At 38.3% G+C, this 11,412-nt stretch overlaps 1 non-coding gene across 1 annotated transcript; it reads right to left on the reverse strand.

The window, feature by feature from the left end:
- Positions 1–10,243: 10,243 nt before the first annotated feature.
- On the reverse strand, positions 10,244–10,311 carry LOC148024337 (small nucleolar RNA SNORD36). The gene has a single exon (XR_015693470.1). It is a non-coding gene; the product is annotated as a small nucleolar RNA SNORD36 (small nucleolar RNA).
- Positions 10,312–11,412: the final 1,101 nt, after the last annotated feature.

Below are 11,412 nucleotides of genomic sequence, written 5' to 3' on the forward strand. Positions count from 1 at the left end.
GGAGCAACTGGAGCACGTGGACCACCATTTCTAGACAATGGTGAACCATCATTATTAACCACACTAGGGCCACCATTGTTGGACATAGTAGCACCACCATTATTAGCTGCAGTAGAGCCATCATTGTCAGCCACCAAGGGACCTTTGTTACTCACTAGATTTGGAAGAGTGTTGAGCTCTTGCTCTTGCAGGTGCCTCCTTGATAGGAAGCTTGGAACGTGCCATGGTTGTGATAATGAAGGATAGAAAGGTGGAGGTTAGAGTGAAGAGTAATGGGAAAAAAAGAAAGGAGAGACTTGACTTAACTACGAAATTTTTAAACTTAATGTGGTGTAAGTGAACTTTAAAATTAAAAAACATAGTTCAAAATCAACTTTGAAAAACATAGTGATAAACCTTCAAAATTTTAAACAAATTTTTCAAGACATATCATGTTAAAGATAGGAGTATTGATGTGTCATATCCTGGGCACCTATGCTCTCTCTCGTGGACTCTAAATGCATCAAAAGTATTATCTTTATCTAGGTCTCCATTTCTTACCATCTCTCGAGTCTTCGGTTGCCAACCATTCTGTGTGGCGTTGTCTAGCTGTGCTGTTTTCATATCTTGCTTTTCTCACTTCATATATTTCCCTAATTATAAATTCTACTTGAGAGGTCTTAGACTTGTTTTCTTTTTTCTCGTATCGTATCTCTAATCTCCTATACCACCATTGTAATAATTGCCACATAGAATTGGAATCATTTATGCCACCTCCATGATCAGTTTCCTTTTGAAAAGCACAGCGAGCTTGCCAATGAGATCATTCCACGCCATGAATTGACCATACTGCCAAACTTCCTTGATCTACAAAGTGTGGACCATGTGCTTCAAGTATATGCTGCACAAGAAGAGAGATTAGAAACACAAACTAATTTGAAATGATTTTTTTTTCTAATGGTGACAATACTAACCATGTAGTGTGTTATACTGCTTGTAGTCCATGTCTCCACCATGGACTTATGAAATTTAGCAACTGTCTCTTTAAATCTAGTTGTATCACCATCCCTAAACCTCAACTTTTGTAAGAGAGCTGCTAATCTATCTAGGTGTATCCACACTTCTACCTTTGCAATCCTCGTTCATCCCCCTTTGCTCCAATCTGGAACAGCAAGGTGCAACTTTTTCCATGCTTCATACTTCTCTGGTTGTTTTACAAGTATATTGCCTTCCTCATCTCAAGGTGGAGATATAAACTTCCTAGCCTTGGGTCCACCAAAGCATGATTTACAAGGGATATTTCCACTCTTGTCTGAATTTTTCTTGTCCTTTTTTATTTCTACTTAGCCCCTGTGCAATCCAACTTCATAGAGGACTCATTCTACCTTCTTGCATGTAGCATCAGCTTCTGACACAGGCTACATCTTGTATGCAAAGCATATATATTCATATACTAGCTTCTGAATTATTCTAACCAAAAAATGCAATGTGCAAAAGTGAACCCTTGTTAGTGGTATTTCCAAAATAGGGCACCAGTTTGGATTCCATTGGAACTAGCATTCCATTTCTCATGACTTTTTGATCACCTGTTGGAGCACCTTGTTATCCTGCCTTGGCAAGCCATTCTTTATTTCCATCTTTCCCTTCCTTCCTAGTTTGCATGTAGTATCTGCATGGAAATTTTACATTCACTGCATTTGATGAGCCAAACATACACTTCAATGTTTTTAAATCACCTGCAAGATGACATTCAAGTTGATAGTCCCCAAACCCCTTGATGTGTAAAATTGCTCCATTATTTTATTGTTGAATAACATTGGGTATATTAGTGAGGTTTAAAAAAACTTTAAGTACTTCATGGTCCTCCTTTGGTACTTCAAATGCTGCAAGCCACGATATTTCATTCTCTGACTGTACATTGAAGTATAAAGGATGGCTTTCATCAATGTTGGGATCCAATGCTCGATTCATAAGTGTTATACTCACACATTCAAGTTTTTTCCCCTTAATAATATCACTCTCATCAAGTTTGAGGACAAACTTAAGCTTGCCCCTACATTCTTCCATAGACATATTGTAGAACTTGACCATAGCAATCTGAACCCTACATATATACAATACAAGGTTGTTGGATGCATTCAATACAAATGCAACTTCTTTGGAACCATATTTCAATATGTGTGTATTTTTCAGATGCATTGGCTCACCAATTAGTTCTAAAACTTTCTCATTTAGTTGTTTTCGAGCCTTCTTCACGTGAAATGGTTTTGGCAGAGGCATTACTCGCTTAGTTTTGAAGACTTGCTTAAATCATGTATCCAATTGTTGATAGAGCATACTATATGACTCAGAACTCATTCCCACCTTGTCACATAATCCCTGAGCAATTTGTAGCAGTAAACAAGTTGCTCATATCCCTAAGATGTTCACTTGCAACACCATCTACAATGTCCCTGAATTTATGATTTTCCAATGCATTTTTTACCATATCCTTGCTTAGGACTTTGACAATAGTATCATTCTCTGCATGAGGGAACACATTTCTCATTGTAGCAGATTGAGCATATATCCTTCTATGATATTGTCCACTTTTTTTGGTTAATTGGTGAATTGGTTTAACTAATCGGATGTGACGACGTGCTTCTTTGGTTTTTAAAGTGGACCCAATCTCCAAAGTTTTTGTGAGCTTCCTCTTTATTTTTCGATTCTCCTTCTTCAAGTCCATAACTTTAGATTGTGACTCCATATTTTGCACGTGTGTAGCCTGCATAACATCTTCAATGACAGACATTGCTTGTTATAGGCTCTCGTTCTCCCTATCCTTCTTAGCCAATAATCTATCCTTTTCCATCAAAGACTGCATAATTCCCTTGTAATCTTGTATGCATATTTGTCAAGGCTTGATGAACCCCTGCTAATCCTTGTGTGACAAGTCTGCATGTGTATCCGTACAACCCTTCATTGCCTTCACAAACAAACTTTACAAATGATGGAAGCCCTTCAAATTGTGGTGGCCTTTGAGTGACTGGATCAGGTGGATAAATGCACCCATCAACCCAAAGGTCCACGTTTTTTTTTCCTTGCATTTCTTTCTTGTTGCATCATGTATCTTATTGCATCATCCCTTTCTACAGTTCTTTTGAACATTGGTGCATATTTATCCTCCAATTGAAAGTGAATATCTCTCTTTCTCTTGGTACGTCTTGCGCCTGCATCCTGTAAAGAAAAATATAAAACTTTTAACATTACACAATTACACCCCTTTGATTAACAGTAAGTTGAGGAGTCGATGCCAATTTTCTTATCAATAGCAAGAACATCTAAATATCTAGGAGTTGCAGGTCAGCATCAATCTAGCAGCATGCATCTAATTCTCGATTGGCTCAAATCACACAATTACACCCCTTTGATTCACTATATCTGTATTCTTTTTTACCCAATTGGATCTTGTCTCTTTCTCTTGATTTTAGTCATGATAGACCCTAATCTACCTGTAATATTAGCTTTTAATCTACCTCTAATCAGTATCCAATCTTATCTTCTGTTCTATCCAAAATATTCTCTCTCTCTCTCTCTCAGAATTGATCAAAGATATTTAAACACATTTATACATAAGCTTTGCTAGTGGAGAAAAATAACATCATCTTATCTTTTACCCTAATTTACTCTCTGTCACTCTATCACTTGTTTTCTTAGTTCATCTCACACAGTCCTCTCTCTTCCCCCTCTCTCTCTCTCTCTCTCTCTCTCTCTCTCTCTCTCTCTCTCTCTATGAATTGATACTTAAGGATTAAACAACAGCTATGAAGAATAATAACATCATAGAGATTAAAAAAATAAAAATACCTCCATTATCACTTGACTACTTGTAGTATAGAGTGTTGAAGAGGAAGATATCTTATAGCACAGTACTGAAGAGGGAGATTTCTTGTAGTAGGGTAGAGAGTGTTGTAGATAGAGATTATTTGATTTCAACAAATGCTATCAAAACCACTCCTGAGATTGCTTGTAGCAGGGTAGAGAGTGTTGTAGATAGTACTGGGTATTGCTTCAGAAGAATTCGTATGCAAGAAACCATATTCTTGAGGGAAGGAGAAGAGTACACAAAACTTCGAATAAAACTAGAGCTTTGAGAGGGAATGAAGAAATGCCCGAAAATAGGCATATACTTGTCCAAAAACAATAATATTTATAAGGAAACTCTCGAGTTAAAAAGGTATCTCTGGGTAAAAAATAATCTTAAAATATGATGTGTACGTCATTTTATATCATTTTTTAACTTCCGCCCTTTTAAGAAGCAAGAATGAGAATGATTCTAATATATTTTCATGTTGAAAAGTCATGAGGGCATTAAAGAGTCGTATATTAATGATTGGCTCCGTTTTTATCGAAAATAGAAATGTATTTTTTTAGTTGTGAGGATTTTAAGAAAAAGCGACCTTATCCTAGAGTTTGAGAATAAAATAAAAGGTGAAATCTATTGAAAATAAAAATACGAGATTTACTTGATTGTAGAAGATCTCTTATTCTAATATTATTTTGGAATCTCTTTTTAGATAGAGAGAGAGGTGAGAGAAACCCTTAAGGGGCAAAAATGAGAGTCCATATTTCTCCTAATGCTAGAGAGTCCCACAAAGACTAAAGCCTCCTCTAATTCTGTTTTGTTGAGTATAGACTAACTGGTTGGAGTCAACCCCCTGATGAATGACACAATCAAGAGGTAAGCATTAGAATGAGTCTAGAGGTACGTGAGAAGAGAGAAGGAAAAAATCAAGGTCGAGAACGAGCTTGAGCAGAAGCCTCCTTTGAGGCCCTAAAAGCACTCTTTATAGAAGTCCCCATAGCTACTCAAGTCCTCTTCCTAGTCAAATCCGTCCTGGAATTATTGATGTGATAGGCTAGCAAATGTAGTCCCATTGGCCATTTTTAAGGGAGAGTACAATGAAGATCATGATCTTCATGTAGCAAAGTTTATGGTAGCATGTGTGGCTACCAATGCCAAAACCCCTAGGCATTGGTTAGCAATATTCCATGCCACTTTCAAGGGCACGGCGTTTCAGTGGTATGAGAGACAAGAAGCAGGATCTTTTGGCTTATGGGACGCCTTCCTCACTAAATTTAAGCATCAAGGTTTTGAAGAGTGGATATGAGAGGAGTTCATGAACCTAAGTCAATCCTTTGGAGAAAGAGTAGAAGCTTATGTCTTGCGAATGGAATCCATCCTGAATAGATGAACCAATTATCATTTGGATGAAGGCATCTAGAAAGGAGTGTTCCTTAGAGACCTACAAAACCAGAAGTTTGCTAGTTTGTGGTATTGAGAAGGCCAGTCAATTTGCAAGCTACATTGGAAGGTACAAGATTGTATGACAAAGTTGAAGCAAGGTTGTCAATGACCTCAAGAAGAGGAGCTTTACCTCCTCCAATGCCATGAATGGTATACCCACCAAATGCAGTCCCAGGGACAGTTCCCTACCTCTACCCCCAGATGCAAACAGTGCTGCAGTACAATGCATCTAATCTACAGCCCCCACAAACAACAAAATAGGAGCTTTACCTCCTCCCATTGGAATGGTATACCCACCAAATGCAGTCCCAAGGACAGTTTCCTACCCCTACCCCCAGATGCAAATAGTGCCGCAATACAATGCATCTAATCCACCGCCACAAACAACAATGCCTCAAATGATGGTTCAACCACAACAGCAATAGTCTCAAATAGTTTCTCTAGTGGTGACTCAACAACATTGGAATCCTACTCACTAGAATCAACAAACCCAAGCTTCAATAGGAGCTCTTCAGAGGCTATATAAACAGCCTATGGGTCACTATCAAGTGTGGGAGAGTGCACCCAAGTTGTACTTGTAAGCAACTTAGTAAACAAGATATTGTTCTTGTACTTTGAGCTCTCTCCTTCCTCTTGTGCACACATTCCAATGCTGCAACTCTACTTCTTTACATGGTATCAGAGCCTCCTTTGATCCCCTCAGCTTTCTCAAATCTCAACTCCACTAAGTGCACAAGACAATCTCCATCTCTCTCATTTTGGACCTTCAAACTCCATAGTCAACTAGACCCCTTGACCTTGGAGGAGCTGGTGTGTGCAACAGAAGGGGTTTCAGTCTCTGGTTTCTTCTGGAGATCTTCTTCTAAGCACTGGGTGATTAAGCGTGGCACATCAATTCTTGACATTGGATGCCATGGTGAGCAGCATGATCAAAAACGTAGAACGGTGCAGTTCTGGGAAGGCGGTCAGTTCGTACTGAAGCGCGGGCTGTGGGAGACGCATTGAAGGCGGCCACCACACGCGGCATTTACTAGTAGTAATAAGGACGCGTCACTTGCATGCAAGAAATATATTAAAATACCCCTTATCTATCCCCTATTTATGGGACCTTACCTTATAAAATGTACTTTGATTCCCTTAAATAACCCCCCTCCCTTACACTCACATGGTACCATACAGTAAACCCTAGTGGACCCCTCGGGGGCTACCACAGGGCTTTTGTAGCCCCCCTAATGGGCCATCTACTCCTAATAGGACTCTAGGAAATTTGACCTCTATTGACTGCTATAAGCCAAACCCTAACTATCAATCTCTGGCAGCCAATAGCCAAGAGCTTCAAGCTTCTTCCATCTTCAAATTTTTTTCAATGTTTGGTCATCAACAGTGATTTTAATCACTGAGTTAACTCTTCAAAGTGAGTTATGAACATAGAAACTTCATTTAGAGGTTCTTCTACTCGATGGGTCATCATCAAGCTCATTAAGACTGACATTTACCATCTCTAGAAACATGAGCTACAGATGAGTTCTTGTAAGCACTAAGGCACATTGCCTAATCATCATTGCTACTAGTACTTACATAATCTAAATGTTTTTTATTAAGAAAATAAAACAACTAAGTACCGTGCTTCAAGTTGTAAGGCTATGTGTACAACTATAAACACATAGACCATCATACACTAGAAGTGTATTGCATATCTTGAGTGATTTCTTCTTAAGTATAATGGTCAATGAAATTAGAGGGATGAGTGTCATTGTACTCTTCTCAGAATCATCAGCAACAATCATTGAAATCATAGACCGTCCTTGTCCAACACAAGGGTCATCCACTGAGCCATACTGTTATAAAATCTGAGATACACGCTTGACTTTCTTATATACTTAAAATATATATGGTGAATATTATGTTGGCATAAAGGGAGAATAGATGAGAAAAAAGAAAAATGTAGAGAGAGAGGTAAAGAAATTGGCAACACACTAGGGACTGGAAGATGGGTCAGTCCCCCCCCCCTTGTGGAGTTATATTATTGACAAGGAGCAAGCTCCTCCATTACAAATAAGCCAGTTCTTACTTGTAGATCTTGGAAACAAGATCACTGTTCCTTGCACGCTATACAACCAGCTAACACTTGCACAACTTGGAAGTTGGCACCTTTTGATTCTTCTTGAGTCTCCTTCTCTCCTACACAATATGTGTAGGACTCTCCTCTTGGCGCTTGATTTCAGCAGAGCTTCCGCAGCACTTGCACCTTCTCTTCTCCTCTTGGAACTTGATTTCAGCAGAGCTTCCGCAGCACTTGCACCTTCTCTTCTCCTCTTGGAACTTGATTTCAGTAGGGCTTCCGCAACACTTGCACCTTCTCTTCTCCTCTTGGATACATGCAAAGTGATGCTTCCTTCTACCTCTCCCTTACACCCAAAGAGAGCCTCCTCTTTTATAGGCTTTCAAAAGCTTCTCTTCATGGAGAGAGAGTTGAGTTGTTCTTCATGCAAGATGTGGTTGTTCCACTCTGCAGCACTAATTTTGAGATATCTCTTTGTGCGTTGTTTGGATGAAGAAACGTCCAACACGAAAGTTGTAGATCTCGATGTTTCCGATAACCCTCGTGGCCCGTTTTTAGAGATCGTTTTTCTATTGCGAGATATTTTTAAAATGGATTTTCCAAAAAATAGCTTTTTAAACTATACTCTTAACTTGCGGTCCATGAAACCACTTTGAGTCATGATGGTTGCTTTGTCTCAACGTTTTACTTGACTTGCAAACACCAAGCCACAAAGAGTTACATGTAATATGATTGGCCCCTCTACCCTAAAAAGTGAAATGGTTGAGTGAAAGTAAAGAAGAAAAAACTAAAAGCCTTGCACTACTCGATAGTAGGGAAAATTTACAAGGGTATAATATCTTTTACAAGAGCTGCTTAGGTAATGTTAAATAAATTTTTTTGATCGGTATACTTTTTAGGGTTAATACTTTCATTGTAGGATTTATTGCATGTGTAAATCTACTATTTCCATATGATCAATACACGTTTATATGATTGCACTTGGCACAAGTTAAGAGGCCATAGTTCTCACCTAGTTTACTTGGTTTGTGCATGCCATCGTTAACATCATTTTGATGCAGAAGTGATCACATGCGCACCACCTTAGGAATATTTAATATGGGTCATCATACTATTTAGGAACATTAGTTATTGTCTATTATACTTGGTTTGTATGTGTACTTGTAGATTCATTCACAATAAGGAGAGTGTTTTAGGCATTAGAAGATCTCTCTCTCTCTCTCTCTCTCTCTCTCTCTCTCTCTATCACATCAAACTCATTAGTGAGATTCTATGTCTTCAATTATCTTTTGAAGGTGTTTAACTTTTGAAAATATTGTATATAAGAATGTTGAACGTTAATTAGACCAATACATAATCCATCATGATAGTCTAAATCATACATGATCCTTGATTGGAGTATCAAGGTCTAACATATGACATGACCTTGTATATAGTTCAAAACCTTTTTGGAACTATCAAATGGCGTTCATTCAGCAAAGAATATATCTTTTACACTATGGCTACATAGTACTTTACACTATGGCTTTGGAAAATGTATTACGCTAAACATGGTATCCATGTCCCAAGTCCATTTGGCTTGGCACTACATGATACTATATATTTAGTGTCATTATTTTCACATCTAAAGAGACATAAATTTTACACAATCTTACCATGCAATTTGTTACCCAATGTAGTAACTATACATAAACTACTCATAATCTAATAGGAGTCTAATGCAAGATCCAATGGAGAATTGGAGCCCCGAGAGGAACACCAAGGAAAAGGGAATTCTCTTGCAAGAAAATCTATCTTGTAACATCAACAAGCTTGTTTATCATGTTTCATATGATCATAATGAAGAAAAGAACACCAGGCACAACAAATCTTCATGCAGCATCATGTAAATCTCCCACGGTTTTTAATAGAATCGACCATATTCTTCAACATCCTCACAAAATCCATCAATGGAACAAAGAAAGCAAAGAAATATACCATCTTTGAATGGAAATACATCACATAGTATTCATCTTCAATATCTTCATAGTCTTCTCTCTCAATCTCTCATATACAATCACTCTGTTTGAGTAGAATTGGCTATCTCTAACTCTCTCTCTCTCTCTCCATCAATAATACACCATATCCTCACTACAATCTCTCAAAAATCACTCTCAATCATCACTCTTAGGTCGTGGATACCCCTCCCAAGAGGCATGTCTGATATGAAAGGTCACCAGAGCCACTACAGTGTCTCTTCACAGCTTACTACTGTCACTTCACTCTAGTCTTCTCTTGAGTCTTCAACAGCTACTTCTTCCACTTCTTTCAGCTCTTTTGCACTTGTATTCACCTCTTTCCAAGGCTAGAAAACTTTCCCCAAAGTCATACATACATTCCACAGAACACTTACAGAAGCATACAGAACAGTACCAGAACAGCTACAGTACAGAACAGAACAGAGACAGAACAGAACAGAAACAGAACAGAAGCAGAAGCTCTACAGAAGACCTACAGAAGGTTACAGAAGGTCATCAAAACCACATCACTCATTCTCAACCCATTCCAAACTCTCACAAAACATTCAATAAGCTTTCACAATATCTCATTCTTCATAAATCAATACTCCATCCCTCCTTACAGAAGACAATCAGAACAAAACAGACCAAAACAGAGCAAAACAGAAGGTATACAGAACCATTCAGAACCTATCAGAACATCACAGAACCATCAACAAACATCATGAACTTCCAAAACACAATCAATATCATCCAAAACATTCTCAAACCACTTCCAAATCAACCAATCATCCCATAAAATCAACCATTCAGCTCTCAAAAACAACAAAAATCAGCCAAAAAACAAGTCATTTCAACACTCAACATATCCCCACACTTAATAAGGAAGCGTCCTCGCGACCCAGGAAAAAGGGAATACAAGTTCAGGGAAAAGCTCAACTTTGATCTTCAATATCTTTTCAAAAAGAATCCATCCACCACGACCCCAACTTATAACCTGTTTCTGATATAAAAATACAAAGAAAGGAAAACCCTTTATAGATTAACACCTCTTATCAAACTAAAAATCACAAATTTGTAAAGGATATAAGAGTTTGCTTCTTCTTCATCAGCATTAGCTTCAACTCTCCAACCACGACCCCAACTCTACAAATCTCCAAAACATAGCTCGTACACAAAATCCAATAGGAAACCACCACGTTCGTTTGACATAAATGAACGCACAACACAAACACTAATACACAACACAACCATCTGAATGACTCCTTCAAAAAAAGAGAGTTGTTCATTAAAAGCTTCCACCATACATTGGGAAGGCATCAATGAAGATGATCCCTCTTAAAAGATTGATGTTGTCGGAATCGATCCATAGATAAGGATTCATCTACAAAGTTTTTAGGAGGATTTTGGAAAAATTGGAGACAACACATCCTTTCCAACAGGACCAAGTATCTGCTAGGCAAACAGAGGGCATGAAAATACAGTATCTCCAACTGTTGGGAATCAATGCTAACATTGACATTCATGCACAACTTTGGAATAGGCTTTGAATCAGTATGAGAGTGCCTATGCATATACGCCAGGTACCAAGCAAAGTGAGCAGTTAATCTCACTGAGGGATCTGCAGATTGTGAATATTGTTGGGCAAAATGAACATAGTTTTGATAAGCTTGACTTGAAGCTGTCCATTCCCCTGGAATTACTGGCCAATTAATCTGCGGTCCTGTAAGGCAATCATCCGAACTCCATCCCCTTCTTCTGGAAATCTGAGTATCAAAACCGGCACAGTCACTAACCAACTGAGGTGGTTGAGATATGGAAGTGTTAGGAGAGGGTAATGGAATAAGGGAAAGTGGATGTAGGGAAGGATAGGAAAAATCATAAAAGGAAGAAAAGGTTAAAGAAGGAGTGGCAGAAATTTGTAAGGAATCACTAAGGAACGGTGTTAACCGATAAATAGGAAATGTGGAGGGTACATTTATGAGGGGTGAAGGACAGGGTGGAGAAGGGGAAAATACCCTATCCTCAATAAAGGAACAGTAAGTGAAAATAGGAATTTGAGGGAAATTGGAAGGTTGGAAAAGAAG

This window comes from Lygodium microphyllum, chromosome 15 (genome assembly GCF_053477565.2).
Source record: "Lygodium microphyllum isolate KBCC chromosome 15, Lygodium_microphyllum_v1.1.10, whole genome shotgun sequence".
NCBI classification, from domain to species: Eukaryota; Viridiplantae; Streptophyta; class Polypodiopsida; order Schizaeales; family Lygodiaceae; genus Lygodium; species Lygodium microphyllum.